This window comes from Neopelma chrysocephalum, unplaced genomic scaffold (genome assembly GCF_003984885.1).
Source record: "Neopelma chrysocephalum unplaced genomic scaffold, ASM398488v2 Primary Assembly neopelma1_22, whole genome shotgun sequence".
NCBI lineage: Eukaryota > Metazoa > Chordata > Aves > Passeriformes > Pipridae > Neopelma > Neopelma chrysocephalum.
In genome coordinates, this window is record NW_020897689.1 from 18,778,258 (window position 1) to 18,802,989 (window position 24,732).

Below are 24,732 nucleotides of genomic sequence, written 5' to 3' on the forward strand. Positions count from 1 at the left end.
GAGTGTATAAATTTTAATTTCTTCGTTTGGAGTTACTCTGTGCATAGACTTCATGTTCTTTCAGGAGACAGCAGTAAACAATGTGGCTGCACTCAGTCAGGGGGCATCTTCTGGAAGGAGGAGGAAATTGTGCTTTTCCAAGAGCAGTTGAGCAACTTTTCGGGGAAAAAGTTTCTGGAGTGCAGAACAAGTCTGACAGAGTGGTGAAATGCACAAGAAGTAGAAGAGCAGAAAGATGCAGAAAGAAGAGCTCTGAGAGAGGCAGAGGAGACATACACAACCAAGAGTCCAAGCTGATATAAATACTTCTCTCAGGATGCTGAGAGGGGTTTGTGAAGACTTCCTTACAGTGCAGGAAGCCACGGAAAATTGTGGGCTGAGAAAAAGGCCAGAACATAAGGACACATTGCTTAATAGTGGGGAAGGCAGAAATGGGTTAAAAGCCTTAAATTTCCACTGTCTCCAAATATCTTCCTTTAAAAAAGTTAATGGTTCTGGTTTATCCTCTAATGAAATCATGTTCTTGTTGGCAGCATATATGCTAAAATTTGAATGATACAGAGAAGATTAGCGTGACTCTGCACAAGGTGGTTTGGGGATAGCAAGAAGGCTCCACATTACAGTAAAAATATTGACATACTGGAGCAAGTCCAGCAGCAGGCCACCAGACTGGTCAGGGGGCTGGAGCACAGGCATACGAGGAGATGCTTAGAGAGAGAAGTCCATTCAGCTTGGAGAAGAGGAGGCTCAGAAGGGACTGGACTGGTGAAACTACCTGTCCTTAGGCTACAGATCAGACAGAGCCAGATTATTCTTGTGTGTGCCCAATAATGGGCAATGGATGGAAGGTGGAGCATGGGAAGTTCTAATTAGGTATAATAAAAATGTTTTACCATAAAGGTGGTCAAATACTGGAGTAGGGGATGTGGACTTTCCATCTTTGAAGGTGTACAGGGCTTGACTGGGCATGGCCCTGAGGAATCTGTTTAGCTAGACCTCCTCTGAGGAGGGGGCTGGACTAGATGACCTCCAGAGGACCCATCTAATGTAAATTCTTCTGTGATTCTGTGAAACTTGGCTTTCTAGGTTCAAAGACCTGTTGGTTTTAGTTGTTCTTCACCTTAAAGACAAAGTGCAAGAAAGATCACTGTCAGACATACAACCCACCCAGGCTGATTAAAAAATGTCATGTCACTTTTGTGAACAATGTTTATATTTTATACTCTTGTTGGCATATCAGATAAATAATACTTCTTATTTGTATGTTCTACAAGACTCTGCTATCTTGGGCACTTGATTCTATCTGTTTTACCTCTGTGCCTTGCTCTCAACCCCTACCTTGCATCAACACTAATCCCTATCCTGTTGCTTACCACCTAAGGATTAAAAGGTTTGTATAGGTAGTAGTCTGGGTGACTATAGGGTAATGAAGCTCAAGAGAGACATAGTTTGATTCCTCCCCCTTTTTATTTTCCTAAGAGGAAATGTGTGTCCTCATCCAGTGCTTAGCCTGTCTTTTAAATTGCAAGTGATAGTTAAAAAAGCATTAGGTTCCTTACTTATATATACACACATACACACCCCTACCAGAGATACCAAGTCTTGTTTATTTATTTTTTTACCTTTCATGCTTTCAGAGAGCCATACCTTCCACATGTGCAGTACAGTGACTGAGCAGTGGTCCCATCCTTTGCCGTGCTGACCAGCTGCACCCAGTCTATCTCAGGGAGGCTTCCAGGTTGCATTCTCACCGAGAGAGAGCACTTACACATGACTACAGTGCCTCCTCCACAGGTGCAGTCTTCACAGTCCTCCCTGTTGCATGGGTGGCTTTACTCTGTATTCCAGGGACAGCCCTATCACACGAGAAACACTTCTCTCCTGTATAGCAAAGCTGATAAAATGCAGGAGGACACAACTTGCCATGCCTTCCCTTACTGCTAGCTTTTGGGTTTACTTTACAAGAGATTAATATTGAGAAGAAAAGAAGTCAAGAGTCTGAAGTTCTTTTAGATCAGCCATTTAGATCACTTTTAGATCACTTTCCAGTCCTCAGTAGGCTACTTCATATCCACATCTTGGCTCCACCATAGATAAGAAGGGCAGGTATAGCAACACCACAGCAGAAGCTGTGGGACTTCACATCTACAGAGCTCTTTGCAAATATAAACTGCACAAAAATATAAATTCTTTTCCGTAACCCCTTCAAAAGAAAATATGCAGAAGCTGGTAATTCCTCACAGTTTCTCTGCTAGCATGGAGTAAGGAGTAGCATCAGTGGCGGAATGTTGAGTCTTTACATAGAATCTATGATCTCAGGCAAGCAAAATTTGTCAGTTTAATGAGATACTGCAAGTTAGTCAACGATTTCATTGCTTTGGCCCCTCAGAAGTGTGTTAGGCATTGATTACAATCACATAGTGTAAATTATTCTTGTTTGTTCAGTACCTCAAGTAAGCAGCAGTAACTCCTCATGTGTTTGAACTCTGATGCTGGCATTCCCATGCCATACCTTGTTAGACATTCAGACAACTGTGCTGATCACATATTTCCTCTTACTTTAATAGGCCTTTCAGGAATGAACAAGCAATCCCTTGTATACTACTATGGTTCCCATCACTTGATGGTCACACTTAATTAAGCACTAGTTTAGTAGAGAGCTGGTTACACTTCATTTCATTAAGTGATTTCATGATCACCAGAGGTACACTGACAGCTCTGTTAGCTAAAGCTATGTGAAAAGGGGCAGCAGAGACAACAGTAACATTTTGCAGCACTTCCTCACCAGTGATTTTCCAGGCACTACTCTTGCAGAGCACAGCTAGTTACATTTCCATTAGCATTTAGCTTTTTGGCTCAAGGCTATCTCAGACTTGAGGTATGATAGACCGTATCGTATTACTGCTACCTTTAGCAATGTTGGTCACCAAATCCTTAAAGTCATCATTTTTATATAAAGCAGATACTAAGAATTTCTTCATCTGTCTTCCCTCCTTTAGGTATTTTCGTTCATGGTCAGCAAATAAATGTGATTAAAGGACAACATCTCATTTTAAAAATGTAAGCAAGAACCAATTGTGAAACAACAAAATGTTGAAAGGTTCTCCAGTATGATAAACCAGGCAGTTTAAAAACATTGGGCAATTAACTCTAAAGTATATAAGTATCACATGATAGGAAAAACACAAGCAATGTTACATAATGGACATTGCAGGATATATGTAAAACCACATATTAAAGCTGCATGCCACAAAAAACTCCTCACAACAGTTTATGTTCATTCATAGGGATATGTAATGCACAGATGCTTTAATGTTTCTAATGTGAAAGCATTTTTCCTAATTGAACGGGGGGGGGATTTTGCATGACTGTACTTCGAACCTAGATCTAAAGTTCAGTCTGCCTGTGTTTTAAGACATATTTCAGTTTAAGAGGGAAAGAAGTATTAGGAAAACACCATCATAAAGGAGAACGAGATGAAAGAGGTACAGATGCATAGCAAAAGCCAAAAATAATGCCAAAGACTTGATTTTTGTTGTGAAGTCCTTTGTCACAGAGATTTGTGCTCAGAAACTGTGAAAATTGGTAAAGGATATCTCATATAAAAATAGCGTCTTTGTTCTATCTGGTCTTTAGTTCAAATTATGTGAAGACATAGCAGAACATTTATGATACACTATAAGCAGACAAGAAGAAAAATAAAAATACTTTGTGCTGAAGAGCCAAATGATATGACTACTTGTTACTGTCATTCCTTAGAGACCTGTTCTATATAAGAGTCATGAGACTGACATACTAATGAAAAGCTTCCTACATATTTCATCTGTTTTCACTTTCCTATATGAATTATGCTATTATCGTTTGTGATGAGATGAGTTTGTCACCGGAGTCCAGAATATAAGGGAGCCACTTCATTCCCAGGTGGAATTCTGTTTTGTGTTTCTTCACAAACACACATACATCACATAAAAACAAATTAAAAACCAAACAAAAAAACCCCTTATCTAGCAATGAAACCACATAATGATGTATGGAAAAATGCACCATGCCATCCCCCACAGATCACAACAAAGTTATGAGAAGTTTCATGTAAATTGTGTGAATTTTTGCTTAGAAATTACACTTGTACTAACAGGGGGGGAAAAAAACCAAACCTGCACTGATTTTTACGACTGGACTGCACAAACTATTGTTCTAAATAGTATATATTCTTATAACATCTTTCACACATGTACTCTTCACAGTAAGTATGGTGAATCCATATCCCTGTTCCAAATTTCAAGGCAGAGTAAATGATATGCCAAGCATTTAAGTGACCTGTTTGAAGCTGTTTAACGAGTTAGAGTTATCCTGGCTGTCTCAAGCTCTCACACTACGCAAAGTACATCCCAACTACAGTTTGTATTGAGTCATTTAGCCACAGATACTGTAAGCAAAAAGAAATTACATTACTTAAGTCTTAGAAAGGTGATATTTTGTACACTCAATAAATCAAGAAAAAGGAAATCAGCAATGGGCTTTGAACCAAAAATGCAAATTCATGGCAAGGTTACTCAGAATTGGTTATCAAGAGAAGATATTCTCACTGACTTAAGAGGAAATCTCTAGGGGTTTCTAGATTAGATCTCTTGTTCTGCTAGCACACAAAACCTAATTCCTTCAAGAAAAACTTTGCATTTTTCAAGTAGGTGAAGCATAGCTCAGTAGTAACAATGACCTTACTAATGTACTAATGAACAAAAGATTACTAACTGTAACATAATCTAAATAAACACCCACCTCCATATCTCTTGAATGGATGACTTGCAGAGCATTTCTCACCCTGCATATCACATATTTTAACTGACCATTTAACGACCCTGTCTCATGTACCTTCATATGTTACTTGGTTGCCAGTTATATGCATTGACTGGACACCTCAGTTTTAAAGTGCTGTGCATTCTCTGTGGTACTACAAAAGTAACATTATTGATAACAAAGACAAGTTCCAAAAGGGAAAACAGAAGAACATCCAACTATAAATCTTTGATTTATAGGAGACTCAGAGTTGCATGATTCAAATACCAGAAATTCACTTTCAGGAATTTTGGCAAGTTTGTATAACCAATAAATTGTTACTAGTTTTCCTTGGTATTCGTTATAACATTAATAGTAGTGGATTTCTTCATACATGTTTGATTTTAATATCCAGATCTGTGGGAATCCCTCTGCTATTTAACAGAACAAAATTAAACATCAATTACAAAGTGCATAGAAGGAAATCTAAAACATTTTCCTTTTTATTAGGCAGATACTCAGAGGCTGAAGATTTAGAGTTCATTGAGAGGCTTTGCCAGCATAACTGCTGTTAATGGTTATGACATTTTTTCTTTGAGTGGCATAGGCAGAGCATGACAAAAGCATTCTTGACATCCATCTTTCACATCTGATTCTATATATATCTTCCACAAACTTGATATCTTATTTTGTCTCGCAAGCATTTAAATTAATGAATTTTGTAATCACCGAGCAGCTGAAGATACACAAATCTGGGCTACAATCCCACATGTTTAGATACTACAGCTTTTAAGCGTCTCTTCTCCAGAAAGGATCAACTGCAAAAGCTCTGATTATTTTTTCCTGAAGATGAACATGAGCTCAAAAAGAAGTGACAAAGCTAAGAATGCATGCATGGCCTTGAATCTGGGGGCAGTTCATCAGCATCAGGGCTCTGTGGCACCAGCTGGAGCCTCAGCCTCTCCTCCAGTGGGAAAGACGTCAGGTCCTTCCTGGTGATCACCCTAACCACTCAGTTCTGCAGGTCAACAGTGAGGTGGCACAGCCCCAGGGCATGAAAGATGACATAGCTGCACTGCAGTAAGAAATGAGCTTGGACTGACATTGAAGATTTGTTTATGTATGACTTCTGTAAGGCAAAGAGAGAAGACAAAATACAAGCGCTCCCACTGCCACAGGGGTGGGAAGGAGAGGCAGGGGAAGGAGGCCAAGGAGACAAGTAGCAGGCTTGAGGGACAGGAGCCAATAAGAACACGGATTCTTCTCTCCCTGCTCCCCATCCCAAATTATGCCTAAAACATCAGGAAATACCATAGTAAAAAAGCACTTTCTTTTTTTGGTAAACCACCAGGTTCACTCTAAATAAACTATTACGACTGCAATGTACCCAAATTTCACAGGCTAGAAAAGCAAAGTTGAAGTCCATTGATATGGTCTAAGTTTTTACTTGGAAATAATCAGTGACCTCAAGGTTTATTAAGTCTCAAGATTTTTTTTATAGCTGCTATCTCATTACACAGCCATTTATGATATCCTATAATATTTCGCAGTAAATGCTGATAAAAAATCAATTCACATAGAAACAGGCTGCAAGGAAGAGGACAAAGCGAACAATCACATGGCTCGGAGAAGAGGTACTAAACTCTGGTCACTGAAAACCATGAGGGCTATAATGGTTTCTTGATAGGAACAAAGCTAAAGACCATTTTATTGTTAACTAAGCTGGTCTGTATAGAGTATATAGTGATTCAGTAAGTTTTTACTTTTTCCATAATTCCACAGTATCCTTCTTATGACTTGGCCAGTTCTATCAAAAAAGGTGTATTATGCTTCCCAAGTGTATGCTTCCCTAGACAGAGTAAAACAGAAACAAAGACTTGACAAAATAATATAAATAAATGCAGAGAGTAGAAGGACACATCTCTCTCTTTCATTTACAGGACAGACAAGACATTCAAAGACATAGGGTGGAACACAAAAGTAAAAAGATTTTCTCTTTCCATACCGCATATAATTTTGCTGCCACAGGAAATCGTTACGCCCAAGAACTTCACAATGGATATTTATGTGGATATCAGAAACAGAGCTTTCATGAGCGATAATAGCAAGTTGTTGAAAGGGACACTTAACTTCGTGCTTCAGGAATCACATCAGATACTAAAAAGTTAGGTATCGATATGAAACCTCATTGGGTTCCACAAGTTTTTCATAATAAAAAGTTGCGTGGCCCAATGGCACAAGCACTGGACTGGGCCTCAGCTGAGCTGGCATCTACTCCCATGTATGACCTCCTTCTGAACTTCAGAAAATCATGCATCCTCTTTCCACCTCAGTTTTCCCATCTATTAAAAGGAAACTCTTAATCCAAACTAGATAATGGATATTAGGAGCATTATTGGGTTTTGTAACTTTTCTCTCCTTCTAGCTATTCTCAAAGCAAGAGATTTTGACCAGATGGATCTTGAACTCAGTCCTATCTTATTTACACATAAGTAAACAGGAGCAGATTTTATATCTTTTAAAATAAAACCCATCTGAATTAGGCTCCCTAGCCTGGATTTCTCAGTGTCTCCCCACCTCAGCTTCAGTGACTGGAAATTCACTGAGGCAGAAAACTACATTTATTTTGTTTATAACATATTTATTTTAGGCCTTATTTAGTATGCTAAAATATTATTGCTTTTGGACCCAGTATTTTAGTAGTGTATTTAGGAAATAAATGTGGTAATGTCATACCAGGGATTAAAAAAAAAAAAAGAAAAAGGAAAGGGGAAAGAAATTTAGTTTTATTTATAATTTGATGTATAGGCACTGTAATGTAATGGAGTCTAAATCTCAAAAGTGTTGCTTTATATTTGCTTTATAGAACTATAAGAGCCAAATAATGACATTTAAATGATCTATTCCATTAACATTGTATCATTTTGTCAATCTGGAATGTATTTTAATCAAAAGCCCCCTTGAAATGGTCTCCTTTGTTGTATTTTCTTTTTGGCTCATTTTATCAACATCTGTTATGTTTATACAATATGAATTAAAACTTTGGAATGCTGTTTGTACTCAGCTACTTTTGCTGAGAATGTAACGTCGGAGGATTGGCAGTGTTTATGTAAATCAGTGCAGCTGACACAGCCATCATAAACAAATGAGAAAATATAACAAACACATTGTTCATGGAGGAAATGTTTGTTTTTAGAGTTGGCTTCAGTCTTACCAGATTGATGAAGAGTTGCTGATACCGGGGATATGTAGCGAAGCGATTCAGCAGCATGGTTAGGCACGACAGATTGGGCAGTTTCTCCACTGTTATCTGGAACAGGCAAGAACTCATTTCTCTTTCCTTCTGTGCAGCATATTAGAACCCAGGGTTCAAAAGCTTCCCAGTTTGGCTCCTAACAAAAAGATTTCTAGCAGACTTACACTGGCACAGCTTGTCCAAACTTTACAAATTCTTTTGCCAATAAGGCTTAAATTAGCAATTTAAATTATAACACTCTTTAGGTACAAAAATACATTTTTCCCTTACTGTAACTGTATCTCTATAAGACATTGTAAGCTGTATTGGCTTAGGGGTGAGGTTTTTCATGCTGTTAAAATTCACACACCAAATGATAATTATATGATAGCATAGGACAGGAAAATGCAGCAAAACTGGTATCAGCCATCAGCTGAGCTTCAACCATTTTCCATAGGAATACCTATTAGTGTCCTGGCACCTCATCGTACATAATTGCCATGCTCCTTCTTAACATTATTATGCCAGCCACATTCCCATGTGCAGACCAAGTTTCAGTAATACATGATGACTTTCCAGTCTGTATAAATTGCTCAAAACTACATTGCTAGTCTTGCCTTATTAACACATGATTTTCTTCCACCACGCTTAATGTTTACTATTCCTAAAAGTCCTTTGGTCATGTATCAAAGAGAAGAATGCTACATGCTTTTCAAGTTTGAAAGCTTTTATAAACACTCATCATTCAGAGAGGTGCTATCCCATAGTGAATTAAATATTATAACAATTCTGCTATCCATAGAGAAGTTGAGAAAGAGAAGATTGGAACAGCCTATCTGAGCAAGGTAATTCTTTGCCAGCAGTCTTGCACAACTTCCAGTCTCTGAGTGGCATTACAGTTTATGAGAGCTGTCCCTGAAAGGTCTCTGGTCATCCTTAAATTTAAGTTGTACCTGTAAATTTAAATTTAAATTTGAATTGTAAATTTAAATTGATCACTTCTTTATTTCAGCCACATATATTACGTAATTTCTTCATTCATGGAGTATTCATCCTAAATTATCCAAACATGCATGCTTATTAGAAAAGGAAAGAACTGAAAGAAAACAGGTTACCTTCTCATTGGAGAGAGGAGGAGAGGAGGAGAAGGACTCTCACCTTCTAATATGTGCTCATTCTCCAGCAGCATGCACAGCTCTAACCTAAGGGTAGAGAAGATGACCACATTCATTATAATGGGTGAATTTTAAAAAGAAAGTACACAATGCTTTAGCATCAGAGATATGATGGCACCACAAGTACTGTGTGTAGTTTTGGGCTCCTGATATTAGGACATCAAACTGTTAGAGTGTGTCCAGGGGAGTGCAACCAATGTAGTAAAAGGACAAGATGTAGGAGGAGTGGCTGACCCCACTTGGTTAGTTCAGCTTGGAAAAGAGACGGCTGAGGGGTGACACCATCACAGTTTACAACTTCCCCAAGAAGAGTAGCAGAGAGGAAGGTGCTGATCTCCTCTGATGACCAGCGATAGGACATGAGGAAAAGGAATGAAGCTGCATCAGAAGTTCAGGTTGGACATTAGGAAAAGGTTCTTCACTGAGAGGATGGTTGGCCACTGGAACAGGCTTCCAAGGGAAGTCATGACAGCTCTTAGCCATATGGTTTAGTTTTGGGTGGTCCTGTGAGGTACAGGGAGTTGGACTTGATAATCCTTATGGGTCCCTTCCAACTTGACATATTCTCTGATTCTAAATTATTAGTGGGATGATCACATATTTGACTTTCCTAAACTTTCATCAGCAATAGCAGCCTCACACAGGTGTTTTCTGATTTAGGTTTGGCTAATTAGATTAAAGGGGACCCCTGGTGGTCTAGTGGTTAGGATGCGGCGCTCTTACTGCCGTGGCCCGGGTTCGATTCCCAGTCAGGGATACTCCCCTGGGCAGATGGAGCTCATCAGCCCTGTAAGGCCATCCATCTAAGAGGTCACTCCAAACAAACCTACGTCCTGAGGACCTCACTGCCATTGTCCAAGCTCGCTTGGCCCCGGCAGATGAATCTTAGGATTAAAGGGTGGGCTCAGTACAGCGCAGGCTGTGTCTCACCTAAAAAATCCATTGCGCGAGCTCAGAAGGTAAAAGACCTTTCCCAAAATCTTCATTCGCGAAGACTGGCCATACTAATTAGATTAAAAGACCACCTATCCTACATGTTCTTCCTGACCTTGATCAACCTGCTTGCCAGGACCAGCTCATGCACTCTCTAGTTTGCACCCAAGGAGACAATACCAGTAGTAAGCAAATACAATTATCTGGATAAAGGCAGATAGAATGTTGTTCCTTCCCTCATCCTTCTTCAGCAAAATCTACATTAAAACAAGACTGCAAAAAATTAATGTTCTATTTTAAATTATGAGTGAAACCTTCTCTCACAATACTGCACTCTACAGTTCACTAAGACATTTAATGTTATTGCTGACTGTCATGTGAAAATTGATATCTTTATCAATTATTATATCATTTCAAACCTTTCTTTAAAGTTCTACCCTTCTGCATTGCACATATAAAGACCTGACAAACAATATACCTTAAATTATCATTTATTGTAGCAATGGATTTATGGAAAAAGTCCTGCCAAAGATGGACTGGTGAATCAGAAGTTTTTAATGTTGTTTAGACACGTGTTAAGAGGGCTTTTTGCAGAGTCACTGCTCTTTCCCGACACCCTCTGTAAGACTTCTTATCTCTCAGGCAGGAGTGTCCTGGGAAGATGTCCTAAGGTGCTCTCATTGGTCTTTTGTTAACCCCTTCCTTATTTGGCTGTTAACTCCCTACCTGATTGGTGTTTTGTAAGACCCCTTACCTTGCATGGTCTCCTTTGACCCTCCCAAGAGCTTTATAAACCCCTAACCACAATAAACTTCCTCTTTCGTCCGTCTCTCCCTGATGGTCTGGTGAGTGCTCCTTTGTGGGGTCACAGCACCACGTGGGTGGGGGGCAGGGTGGAAGGGCATACACCTTCCAGGTAATGGACTGAAGCCAGGCCTGAAGGTTCTCCCCCTCCTACTCATCTACCTTAAATTTATATCTTAGTATTTCCTTGCTACACTCACACACATACACACGCATTCCATCCTTACGATCCACTTCCAGACTCTCAAATTATATTTTGATAACAAACACCTTGGGGATCACCACAAATCTTTTTGGTTTGTAACATACTTAACATCGTGTTAGCCCTATTCTCTTATTACAACTAGGACCTACTACAGTAATACAGAGCTGTGCAACACACTGAGCAATGATGTGCCTGAGGAACTCAGAGGAGAGCAGAGACACAATCTTTTCAGGGCATCAGAAAAATATAACTGACATAAAAAGTGGATTTTGTGACTGGAACAGCAAGTATAACCTGCGAATTTTTCAAAAAAATATTTCTGTATCCAAAAATATTGATTTGTTCAAACCAAAACTTGTTATAGGAATTTACTAGTTCTTACATAAATGTCTCCTAGGAGAGGTTAGTCTGCTTCAGGGTGCTATTAGCACTCCACAGCAGAGGACTTCCACTAAGGTCTTTTCCAACTTTAATGATTCTATGATTCTCAGACAACATGTCTGCCTGATCCAAAAGATCAGGGACAGGATACAGAAGAGCTAGGTTCAAACCCCTTATGAAATGCCATTGACCTCTCACACATGAAGAGGTAACATTAGTTTTCAATTACATTACTACATTATTACCTTAAACTGCAGTTTCACATTTTGTGCCTGTTTCTTCACCTTTTCTCCAACTTAAAAACAAGATATTCTGTGAGAATCTTCCTCTGCATTTTAGTACAGATCTGGAACACACATATCTGAAGGAAACTATCCTATCACTTCTACCTCCTGCGATTTAGCATTTTAGACAGTTCCCTTTCTCCCGAAATAGTCCGCTGTTTCTCTATGTAGTCTCGAAATCTGCATTTTGCCAATGCAAACTTGGCTTTGGTCTGTCATCTAAGGTTTTCATTGGGATTTTTATAAATAAGTATGCCTGTGGCTAGGATATAGGTATCATCATTTTACAAGTGAAGACCTGAGTGTGATTATAACTTGTGGAAAAACATCAGTTCTGAAGGAAATTAGTGGCACAGCCAGAAATACTAGGAATCTGTCACCTGCTCCTACCTTTAAAGCACATCCTGTTCATGGGACAAAGAAGGAATTCAGTATCTTTCCTAAATATTGAAGCTTTATTTGTCTCAATTTAATATCTGACTGGCTTTGGTTTTCACAAAATCTCTTTCAGATTACTAAGGTGAGTGCAACACTGTAGCAGAGCTGCCTGCTGAGAAAACTCCACCGAGGAGATACTTTGTCCTGGGCTCACAACGCCCCTCCAGGGAAAGTCACTGACTTGCCCTGAGCCTCTTCCCATGTGCATGCCAACATACAGGCATGTCGCTAAACAATTAATGGACTTGAGTTTGAGGACAATGATGAGAATAAACTAAAAGGAATAGTTATAGGCATGCTACACCAGGCGAGATCTATTCCCTTCAGGATATATTTGGAAGAGGAAAGGGAAGAAAACACAATATACTCATAATATATCCACTACAGCAGAGGATATAGAGAAGAAATTAATCCAGTCATGCCTTATGAATTATCTTTTGTGCATTACACACTTTGTTCTGCAGGACTCTCTAAAGGTTCACATTTTATGGTCTTTCACAAAAAGGTCTCTAATCATTCTAAGTGAGATATAAATACACAGATGTAAATTCTGCCCCTAGATCACGATGCACAGCTCCAAGAAGTCTATTTCAAGAATGATCGCTGGGCCAGGAATACTCTCAAGACTTTAATCCTAACATGAATATATAGACAGCAAGTGTGAAAGTTATGATCCACTCTGACCCTCAGACAGACTCTATTCTCAAGTCCAAAACACTGCTCAGGTCTGTCTGTAGTCCAGACTTCACCATTTTACACTTGAATATGATGTTGGAATTATTAAAACAGTAACATTCACCATGAGCTGAAAGAGCAGAAACATTTGCTCATCACCAGTGGTTTGTTGGCTGGTTTTGGCAGCTTGCAATTTGCTTGGCACGGCTCTTAACTTAACCCAGCAGGGAGTCACTTAACAGAACTTGGGGAAGTGTGAGAGAAATTTGGCTAGTCAAAGCACACACAAACACAATGAAGGAAATCATTGGAACATTTCTGATAAGAATCCAAAACTATTAAAAACTGCCATATACAGGAGAAAAATGAACATACATTATTTCACTTGGACTTCCAGAAGTCATGCTTCAGAGGTATAACAACATCATTCTTTGATGTTACATACAACATCCTTCCTATCACATCATCAAGCCTTAGAAAGCAGACCAAACATGTTTCTTGCACTATTTTGTGAGGTTTAACAGGAAGTGCTAGGATTCAGACTTGGACTCTGCAATTGTTCGTTTACTCTTTATTTATTTAAGAAGGAAGAAAACTCTTAAGTAGGGAATCTCATTTCAAAGATACCCTGGCAAGGCATTGCAGTAGTTTCATATGCTCTATCTGTTATAAAGCATGTATCATGAAGATACACCTAATTAAGATAACACATTATTATCCCAATATCCACATGTCAGTTGTGGCATGGAAGTCAGGAATGAAAAGTATCTGACAGCTGATTGTATCACTCTTCTTGTCAAGATGGCCAGTTATCTGAGGAAACTATAAATTCTAAATATTGGGTGAGTGACATAAAAGGAACTGCAACTCCAAAGTAGCTGCAAATGAACAGAAGGAAGATTAAAAGGCGATGTGACTGGCAAAAGCATTCAGGGCAGGACTGTCCTAAATTGAATGGACAAAATAACTACACAATAGGACAGAGGATGGAGGGAGGATTAAAGAACCTGAAGCATCATTTTTAGCTTACTTTAGAAAGCTTTAGGCTTATTTCTCCTGTATTAATCCACCAAAGGTACCTGCTGATTATGAGCTGATTATGTCTGATATTTTGGCCAATATCCAACTCAGTCATTTCCCTGGCCTCAAATAGTATTGTGCCTTTTTCTAACTTGTAAAAAAGAGTATTCTGCATATGGTGAGCTAGAGAGTAGATAAGGACTAGATCATCACATATCAGGAACTGTTTCAAATCAACCAAGTCTTCATCTTACACAATAAAATGTCAGGGTTACAGGGTTGTTTCAGGTTAGGCAGCCTAAATCATTACTGTTTACTTAATATTTTGTTCCTCAGATGAAGAGGGAGCATTACATGAATTTTTTGCATTTTACCTAGAAGATGATATAAAGGTCATTATCAAGTACTAGACTGAGGTTTTCCAGAGCAAAGATCAAACTCTATCCATGCCACAGTCTTTCAAAGGACACTGAATAAACATTTAATCTCTGTACCTCAGTTTTCAAATCTACAAAACAGGGATTTCTTTCACCTCACAGCTATGTTTTGAGGTTACTATTCATTACTTAAGTTGCCAGCTGTCTGGTTTTATGGGCAACAACATTAGTGTGAGTGAGCAGACAGTAAGTCTGCAGCCTTAACATGAAAATGCAAAGGCAGCTGTTAATAAATTGCAAATGCAAACTTAGTTTTCAAATCTACAGAAAGGCTAGACTTTAGAAAAGAATGAAGACTTAAAATCAGATTTGTATTTCCCTATAATCTGGCTTGCAACTAGGCAGACTTTCAATTTCAGAGGAGCCTACCGCACATTTAAGCGACAGGACAAGTATGTGATCAGTCTTTCCATTCACACACCATTTTCCCCATGACTATATTTGATTTCAACATTTAACAACACTCTGCACTTGCCTAAAAGCCACCCACATGCTGCAGCGTGGCTGCATACGTTTTTAATTTGGCTTTTTGTGTTAGCACACAGCCACTGCAACACTCCAGTTTTCCCTCCAAAGGGCTCCATCACGAAGTCCTACAGCACCTGCACAATTATTTGTCAGGCCAAACAGGTCTACTTATTTTAAAAGTATCATATAATGTTGTTTTTTGGAATAAACTTTTCGCACTTCAGATATGAAATAAAACCACTGCCACAGACTCTATAAACCTTCCTCCGTCTGTGTTATTCATGAACTGCAGTGCCCCAGGATCCTGACAATACATGGGAGGATCATAACGTCAAGGGCTTTTGTTGAAAGTGCTGGATTCCATTTATTTTAATAGGCAAGATTACTGTATAGTGTATCATTGAAATTAACTAGATCAGCTTTTCAAAAGCAGGAGTCCAGACAGTGAAAGCAAACAATGTGCTGACAGACTCTACCCTCTAATATGAAAATCAAGTAATCACAAAGGCACTTCGATATTGTCATCAGATATTGCAGTCAGCTCCCTAGTCTGCACACCTAAAAAAAGTTTTCAAGTCCCCAGCGTGCTTCCCCTCCCCTTTTTTCTCCTTTGCTGGTTGAGTTCAGATGAAGCCATCAAACCACTTCTAGCTTTGATCAGACCTGGTTGATCACCATTGCCCAGAACTTACAACAAAGGCATGGGGAGGAGGAAGGGGGAAAGCTGACCATGATCCTCTAGTAAGAAACAAAAGCTCATTTTCTTTATCTCCATTTATTGCATGAACTTTGCAGACTTCTATGTTTGATTGAGTAACTTTGCATTCCTGTGATCTAAACTTAGCAATCTCTCCATGACAGTGCCAGAAGGAAAAGGCTCTCCAAAAATCTTTCAAATCCGTATCAGTTATTTTGAGAGTGCCAACAGCGAGGCTGTCACAATATTAAGGTAGATATCACTAAGCTCAGTAATTCTTTTATTAATTAAATGTTTCAGGTCTCCATTCATCTTTAGCTTTCTTTTCCCTAAGCTGTTGCACTGCATCACTACTGAAGGCAAGTACCTCTTCTCTTGCTAAGGAAAATAAAAGTATTACCTTATTAAACCAGTGTGTGAGAACTCTCCGCACACATGTGCACACACATGCCTTGAGAGTAGTGTTTCATTAGTCCCAACTGGGAGTGCAGATTAAAGAAAAATGCCAGAAACCATACCTACAGTCTGACATATCTATGATATGTTGCAATGCTTGATATGTGCTGTGGGAAAGGAGATCTATATGCTATGCTCAGTTTCACTGAAGTGCTTGGCAGAAAGTACTCTTCACTGGACTGACCAGAGGCGAGTCATACCTAATAAACTGCCATAAAATACACATACACACACCACTTTGAATCACTGATTTTTCTGCTAAAGGATGTTACTGTGTATTACAGCTTTAAGTTTTCAACTTTGTCATATTTTCTAAACTCTGATCTCTTCAATTTACTTTCAGTTATGTGACATTCCCCCTTAGCAGAGTGAAAGCATGCATTAGCTAAACAATGTGGTTTGGATTTAGCGTTCCCATGCATCATTGTGAAAATGTTTGTCTCAGCAATAGTGTCATTATTGTTACTGGGAACAGCTGCTCTACCATGTCTTCTGAAAGCAGAGTATCTCCCTTCCCATACCAATTTACAAGCAGGGAAATTAAAGCAGGACCATCGAGTAGAAGGTTCATGAGCACACTCTGTTCTGTACCTGGCTTCCTCCTACCACAAAGGAAACAGAAAGTGCAGCAGTGCAGCAAGAACAGCAGCAAAATAAATATTGCAAACAGAAATGTAGTTTGGCTCCCTCCTCTGGCAGTTCTTCTGGATCCAGACCAGAGACTAACCTGAGGCAGAAATCCTCCTCTCTCAGGTGCAGCTCTCTGGCAGTTCAGCTCCATTAGACATGACATCCTTGGAGCAAGAATTGGATCAGGGAGTTAGCTGCTGATCAAGCGGATGTTTAATATCTCCCTTGAGTTTCTGAAGTGGAAAGATGTAACCCTCAGCGTTCTTGCCAGTGCTCCCAGCCTCAGTGAAGTCAGTTTCCACATCCAGCTCTACGTGAGCAATGGGGTCCCGCTGGGGTAGCTGGGAGCATCCCAGCAGCAATGCTGTGCTCTGCAGGCCCGTGTAGCTTGGCTCAGGCCAGCTGGACATTTTTAATGAAAACTGACAAAACACATTTCTGTGATTACACAGAGGAGCAGTCTTTAACTTACCTTTCAGAACAAAATCTTCAGAAGTAATTAGGTTTTATTTTAAGATGGATAAAATCTGTTTTCCAGGGTATTAAACCTTTTGAAATGTCTTTGGATGGGAAGCCATGTTTTCAGTCAGTAGGCGTTTTTGCAAGTCCAACCTTTAGGAACATATTAGCTACATGAAGACCACAGCTTTTGGATATATTCTGTTTCTTGAAAGGATCTTATATTCCCAACTATGTTCTGAAAATGCAAATTAAGCACTATGAACACTTCATTTGTATCAAACATACTTAATTTGAGTAAGGCAATTACATAGTCAATACAGTCTCACGTAGCATATCAATAATCTGCAATCATAGAATCATAGAATGGCACGGACATCTTCCATAGACCAAATTGCTCAAAGCCCCATCCAGCCTGGCCTTAAACACTTCCAGGGATGGGGCATCCACAGCTTTTTTGGACAAACTGTTCCAATCCTAATAAAACAGTTCAAACAAACATGGTAAACTACAAGGATTTTTGACAACTTTACCTACAATATTTTTATTGAAATTTCTTTTTGGCCCCAAAGTAACAATTTTGATCAACCACAAATGCTGAAGTTTCAGTAAACTTGATGGGTGGGAAGAGATGGGGTTTCCTAGGTGACAAAATACACACAAAAATGCAGGCACAATGCCAAAAATGTCACATCCCATACACAACTAGCATAAAACCAAGTTTTACCCATTTCTGCTTAGACAGTTATAGTCTCTACAGTCTGCTTACCATCAGAGATGTTGCAGTTTCTGCATAATTACTTTATCCCAATCAAATTAAATCAAGAAAAAAAAAATTCCCTCAGCTCAAAGATAGACAAACAGAATGCAGAGTAATGGCTAACAGCTGTGTAGGTAAGAGTGCAGAGGCAAACACAGGGAATCCAGCCCTCAGCCTTACAACAGGAGAGCTACGTAGGGTACAGATCTGAGAACTCCAGGTGTGAACAAAATGGCTTATTTCTTATGGTAAAATTCCCAAACAGGCTACTCAGTTGTATTTGTCAACCTAGTAGTTTCTCCAGGAAAATTGTCTCACAGCTGTGTTCAAGGCAGAAATTAAGGTTGCTGTGCAGCACTCCAGCTTCTGACTCTCTGCACCATTTCTCCTCAAAGGATATGGAGGAGTCCTAGTCTAACAAGACATCAACATCCACCTGCTTTTCTTCAATGAATACCAGGAGGATTTAACCACAATACAGAAAAGCTGCTCCTTAATTTTCCTTGACAAAACGGAAGTAAAGGCAAAAAAAGCAACCAACACCAGTAGAGTCCCTGGGAAGGACATGGTATTCATCAGTCACAAATATGCCGGAAACCTACATAAAATAAGGGATAAAGAGCATCTCAGAAAAAAAGCACCTACATAGAGAACATGTTGCCATCCATTACACACGCATGTGGAGGGAAGGGATCATGGATGGGAGGATGCACATTATGGCAGCAAAGGCATTGCTGCTGACCATGGAGTACCATCACCCTCCATGTTATATCCCAAACATGTCCACAGCCAGGGAAAAGAAATTCATTACCTACAGACTCTCTCCTCAAATCCTCCGTGTCTTCTGGTTTTATTGTGGTTTACATTATAAAGTAACCTCTGGCAAAGAAGTTGGAGCAGCAAAACACAAGTGATGATATGTCTAATCTCTTCATCATGTCAAAGAACCACTTCATTGCCCCACAATGGCCCTACACCAATACATTTTAACATATGTGGAAATGATAATAAAAATAGCTGTTTTTTCAATTTTGGTCTCACAGAAATTAGGCAGAAGCATAACTCTATCTTTTCCCTCTGGAGGAGGATCTGGAGCTGCAGACTAGGGCAGTCAAGACAGAAGAGAGCCAAGGGACCTCCCAACAACTCCTCAATACACATTTACAGCCTCATGCAGTTTCTCTGGCAGAAAAATCCTGGGAAGGAAGGCAGTGGTCCTATCCTCAGGTCACTCTGAAGAATGAATTCCACCTAGCCAGAAGGGCATGCCATTTAGGGCATGACATTTATAGCTCTCAGTGGGCTCCGGGCTAACACATTCATAGAAGCCCAGCTCCTTCCTGCAGTCACTGAGAGGCAACAGGGGAGGCATTTCAGCTACAGTGAAAAAGAATAGCCTGTTTTATTCTGATGTGCAAGTATCATCACTACTGTGGGAGAAATGAAGGGGGTCAGCCAGTCCCTCAACCCTCCGTGCTGCACACAGTAAGTCAATCATCCCCATCAATGCCGAGCATCAAGTTCACCAGCCACACGTTCCTCATATTGAGCTCTGTGAGGGTTTCCCAGACATGCACAGAGCTCTGCCTATGGCAAAGTGTCAAATGTATTACTCTAAGGAGATCTTTGTTTTGGAAATTTGCTTCTCAACTACAGTTTGCTTCCTCTTTAACAGTTTTAAAGCCAAGGAGTTTTCTTTAGTAGTTGCTTTTGTTTTTAGTTTCTACTGCTTGCTCAGCTCAGGAAGATAACAGCTTCAGATTTAGGTCACCCATGGAAAAACATGTCTGGTGATCTCATCTTGATCCCCAGTGGGTAACCATCCAGATCACAAAGAGCAGGAGAAAAATCTGGCCCCACTAAGCAGATCTGGAAGATTGGGGCGAGGGGGGGCGAGTGTTTGTGTTTTCTTTAATAAAATTGGAATATCTGGGTGTTTGCTACAGGCCAACACTAAGGTGCATTTGTAGGCTCATGCGAGTTCCAGCCAACGTTGGAACAACTTGGCCACAGTCCTTGCTTTTGTAAGAACTGACATTGACCTTTTCTCTTCAAAGGGTCAGAATCATTCATTCGTATGTGTTACAAAACATAACAGCACTTTGTCCTTGTACAGCAACTCTCATTGCTACAGTTTCCAAGTGTGGGCAGGTACCGAATAACTTTGACATTTGGACCAAATTTACAGTGTTTCATCCATGCTTATTTCATGACAAAAAAATGGTACAGAAAAACACATAAATGAGAAACAGTATCAAAAAATTATGAGCTGCTGCTGCCTTCATGCAAGCTTGGCAGATTGTTTGCTTCTTTCCCTTCATTAGCTAGTTGCCCCATTATTTCTAACCTAATAACAACATTTTTGCATTAGAGGAAAAAGAAGGGGAAAAAAAAGGAAAAAAACCAAACCAAACAAAAACAAAAAAAACCACACAAACACTCGAGAATCAATAATTACGTCCAAGGCAACTCTCGAGAAAAAAATCATGGCAATTATTTTTTGCATATTCCCCAAGCTACCTTTTTAAAATAAGCCAGTCAAGCCACATATCATTCACTTTAACATTATTGATGTACAAGATGGAAAAATAACATATCGTTGTTCTGCCTGCAGTCATGTCATCTTTATATGGGATTTCATTGGATCCCATAGGGTAAGAGGTTGAACAGCATCCTTCTTTTTAAGGAGTTCACAGCATTTGTCATCTTGGTCTTAAGAGTTACATGCGGCAAGATCTGCAATTTTATGAGTAAGACAGAAAACCCAAACCCTAACTGCTTATAGTTATGAATACATTAATTCCATGACACATTACATTTCTGGAGGTTTGTTTCACAAGATGGCTGCAGAACATTCCCTTCCCAGTGTTGGTGAGAACAGCAGAACAGCAAAGTCACCTGTGGTCCCTGCTGGGGAGAAGGCACTCAGAACTCATCATGCAAGTACTCAAGCCACTGAGCACACACTGGGGCAAGAGGTGTTGTCAGAATACCCCAGAGCACAATGCTTGCTCCCAGACACCTATTCTGTATGGGTTTCACTGGAGTGAGCAACCAACAAGCCAAAAAAGCCATTTGCTGCTTCTTTGTAAACCATTTAAAACCATTTAAAATATTATCTTGGTTTTATTCAAAGCAACAACTCATTTATGCTGAAAGTGTTAGGGAAACAAACTTCTTCCTTCATCTCTTTTAAAAGGCTCTAACAGAATGTATCACAAAAGAGCTTTGAGGATTAAGCAAACCACAAGCCTGCCAGAATTGTCAGGGAGCATCAGCTTTTCTCTAAAGGCACCTCTCTTTTGGATGTCCTAGTGATCAGCCTTCTGTTCCCCCTTTTTGCTTCCTTCCACACCACTTTGCTCTGCATTACAAAGCACAACGGCATTTTACATGAGCTCAGCACACTCATCAGCAGCCTGGGACACTCACTGCAAGGGGATTTGGTGAATTAATAAGGAAATTATGAGACTGTAAATGGAATTTAAAAGAAACTTTAGCTGTATCAGTTGTTAGTGTGCTTTCTAGTTTTATTGCCGTGGACAGCTGAGAACTAAAAAAGCACACTAGTTTATGTTCTATAATATCTTCAGATTGGTACACACTGCAGACTATCATTCAGGAATTTGGGGTTGAGTGCATTAGCACATTTTGTATTAATTATGTTTATGATAGCATCACTGTGTAAGGGAATAAGTATACAATACTGCACTTATTGATGTCATTACCCCTGCAGGCCACTGCAACCCAAAAAATTCCCACTGTAAAATTCTCATTTGTCTTCCTAAAAGGTTTATACAAACTGCTTCACTTGTCACTGAAGCAAGTGCACAATTTTTATTAAATATTCACTCTTATTCACTATCTTCCCATCTCCATGGTCCAAAAGAGCAGCTGACCACCTTGTTAATAGGTAAGTTAGTGTGAACCAGCTGCCAGTAGTTCATGCTTGGAAACTTTTTATAAAGCAGGCAAGCAGACAAGTCCTAACCAAATTTGCACTGATGATGCACAGATAGCTTTTTACACCATCCAGATCAATAGAAGAAAATACTTTTATCCTTATTTGCTCACAGGTAGGTCCCAAATGACATGTGGTTAAGGCGTTAAAACAGAAGTGGATAAAAAACAAATTGTGTACAAGAAAAGGTGTAAAGTACCAGCCATTCAGGATAAAAGACACTATGAAAATTATGGAAAATTATTATATTACAAAACAAAACCAGACAGGTGTTTTTATTACACATGGCCAGCTTTATTGTTGTTGGCAGCATAATTCATTGGGCTTTTGCTGTGTGAATTGCAATGGAGTAGGAGTTGCATATGCATCTTCTCCTTTCCTCCAGGATGCTCAAGGTGGAAATGAAGTCACTGCCTCTCCCACTCATGACCCTCCACTCAAAAGAACAGTCTTCATATACCTTCCTGAAAGGATGAATCCACTCTTGTAGTCATATGAAATATAGTACCATAAATACTTCATTTATCAGGAGATTTTATATGCCTTTTGAGAGTGCCCCATATGGCAAGAATTCCTTTAGTCTAATTCTTGTTTACCCTAGCATGTTACTTCCAGTGACTTTGTTGCTTATCTTGTCTGTGATATGATTTATGTTAACTCATTTCCTGTAAAAGCATACACTAATAAAATGAAAAAAATGTGAAGAAAGAGCAGGCCAGCTTTGAATTGGCATGGGAAATTGTCATGAGTAACTGCATTCAAATCCTTTTAAATTACTGTTTCAGTGAACCTTTAAGGCTCTAAAGGGCATTTTTCCCTTTTTGTACAGTTCCCATAAGATCATTTCATTGATGCTGTTTCAATAAACCCCTGATGCACTAGGCAACCTTGTACTAGAAAGGACATTGGTCCTTTCTTTAAAGGACACCTGCTGTTCATGCTAAAGAAAGTAGGAACAAGTTTCATATACCTCCCAAATAATCTTCACAAACAGATGCTTAAAGAAAAAAATTCTGCCAGAAACATCATATGACATCAATTTGATAGCGTTTTTGCCTTTTAATAGTACCTTGGAACACCTCTGCGTGTTCTGGCTTGGGACTGCAAACCTCTGGGGATCCACCATGGCTTGTACTTGCATGAAGTCAAGCCAAGGAGGCAATGTTCTCCTTCAGGTGAAGAACTCTGACACCAGTCTCCATGACATCCCTGGCAGAGAACAATTCCAGGTTCAACCTGAAAGACACAAAGCAGACAGCCAGAAGATTATTTAGTAAACAGGAAATGAGGCATACCGTACCATGTTAGTGTTTGATGAGTTTATAATGTGTTAGTAAATTACTTCAAGATGGAAACCAATCTGCTTTATTTGCAAATGTAAAAAAAAGATGTAATTACCCAATAAAACTGCTTATCAAGCATTGCCTTGCTTTGTGTGAGATATGTGATAAACTCTTATCCTGTGCATGACTTGCTCATCCTAGACAGGATATCATAAGACTCATTTATCAATTCACATGACTTTTCACATTAAAAAAAAAGATTTTTAATCTGAGCTGAAATCCTCTGGAATTCTGGATGATATCAAATAGTTTAAAGTTCAGTACTTTGGAGAAATTCAGGCTTATGCATATCATTGCAATAGGTTTTTTTTGCAGTGGTAGCAGCTAGAAAGACAGCCTTTTCAAAGACAGTTCACAAATCACATACAGATTTTTCCAGTATTTTCTAACACTTTTCAGGTTCTAGGCAAAGTTTCAGGAAATGTATATGTATAAAATTGAAAAACATGTACCCACTATTTCTGACACTGGGTGAAATGAAAAATAAAGATACTTTCTGCAAAATTCAAGAATAATTTTATGGAATTCTAGTAGGCCAGAATCTTACAATTGAAATCAATTAACTGCTGTAGTTACAAGCTTGTTTTATAGTTTCTATTTTCAGAAAAAACCCTGAACATTAATTATTCTGACTATGACCTGGACACACCATAAGCCAGAGTCTCCTGGTCAGACACAGGCTTACACAAACCACAGAGACAACTGGAGCATACATTTGCCCACATCCTGTTTTACCAATGTACCTTTCATCTCTGTGGTAAAAGTAACTCTCTCCATATGTTGTTAATTTTTGTCCTCCCTCCTGACATACACAAGATTGTTTTTTCAAGTGAGTTACTCTGCTGGTTTTGTGAGTGACCACCTGAATAACAGTAACTGAGCTGAGAAGACAATGCACTTCATACATGGCACCTACACAGCTGTGAGACAAGTTTCTTCTTCTAAACTGGGATTTAAATGAATCCCTAAAAAGAATAGTCATATGTGCACCAAAACACGTCATACCCATCCCCAGTTATATGAAACAGACTGCAGGCAATGAAAATTTGGAACACCACCTTATTACAGATCCATGTTTCAGGGGACCAGAACACCAATTTATAGAAAAATTAGCCTCTCTGAACCACACTTTCCTTCTGAGTTGAAATGAGCAGTAATATATCTTGCAAATCAAAGTGGCTGAGTGCAGAATTTAGTATCAACTATTGAAAACAAAACCTAAAAATCCCAGAGAAATGGATTTTTTCATTCTTAACCTCACTGAGTGCTACCACTTTATGAAGTACAAGCAATGGAACTCAGAGGGAACCACAGATACTGCTCAGGACAAGTTGCTGTCAGAACTGTGCTGTTTGTTGCGTAAAACACTCCACCAGAGGAATTTTATTCTTCCTAAATGAGTAGATTCCTGTTCATCTCTGCCTCTTTTCCATCTTCATATGCCAGATAAAAATCTGTACTTGCCTGCTTTAAGTTTTGTCTAGAAATACTACACACTGTATTACTATGAAAAATATTGTACCTAGCACAGTGGACCCAATGTGAAAACATGAATAATGATAATAGCTACTTCCTGAATTACATGAAATATGTGC

General features: G+C 39.2%; 1 non-coding gene and 1 pseudogene across 1 annotated transcript; one reads left to right on the forward strand and one right to left on the reverse strand.

The window, feature by feature from the left end:
- The first annotated feature begins 517 nt into the window (after positions 1 to 517).
- Positions 518 to 622, forward strand: LOC113964734. The gene has a single exon (XR_003533277.1). It is a non-coding gene; the product is annotated as a U6 spliceosomal RNA (small nuclear RNA).
- Positions 623 to 5,656: 5,034 nt separating this feature from the next.
- Positions 5,657 to 24,732, reverse strand: part of LOC113963921 — a 77,039-nt pseudogene continuing 57,963 nt past the window's right edge.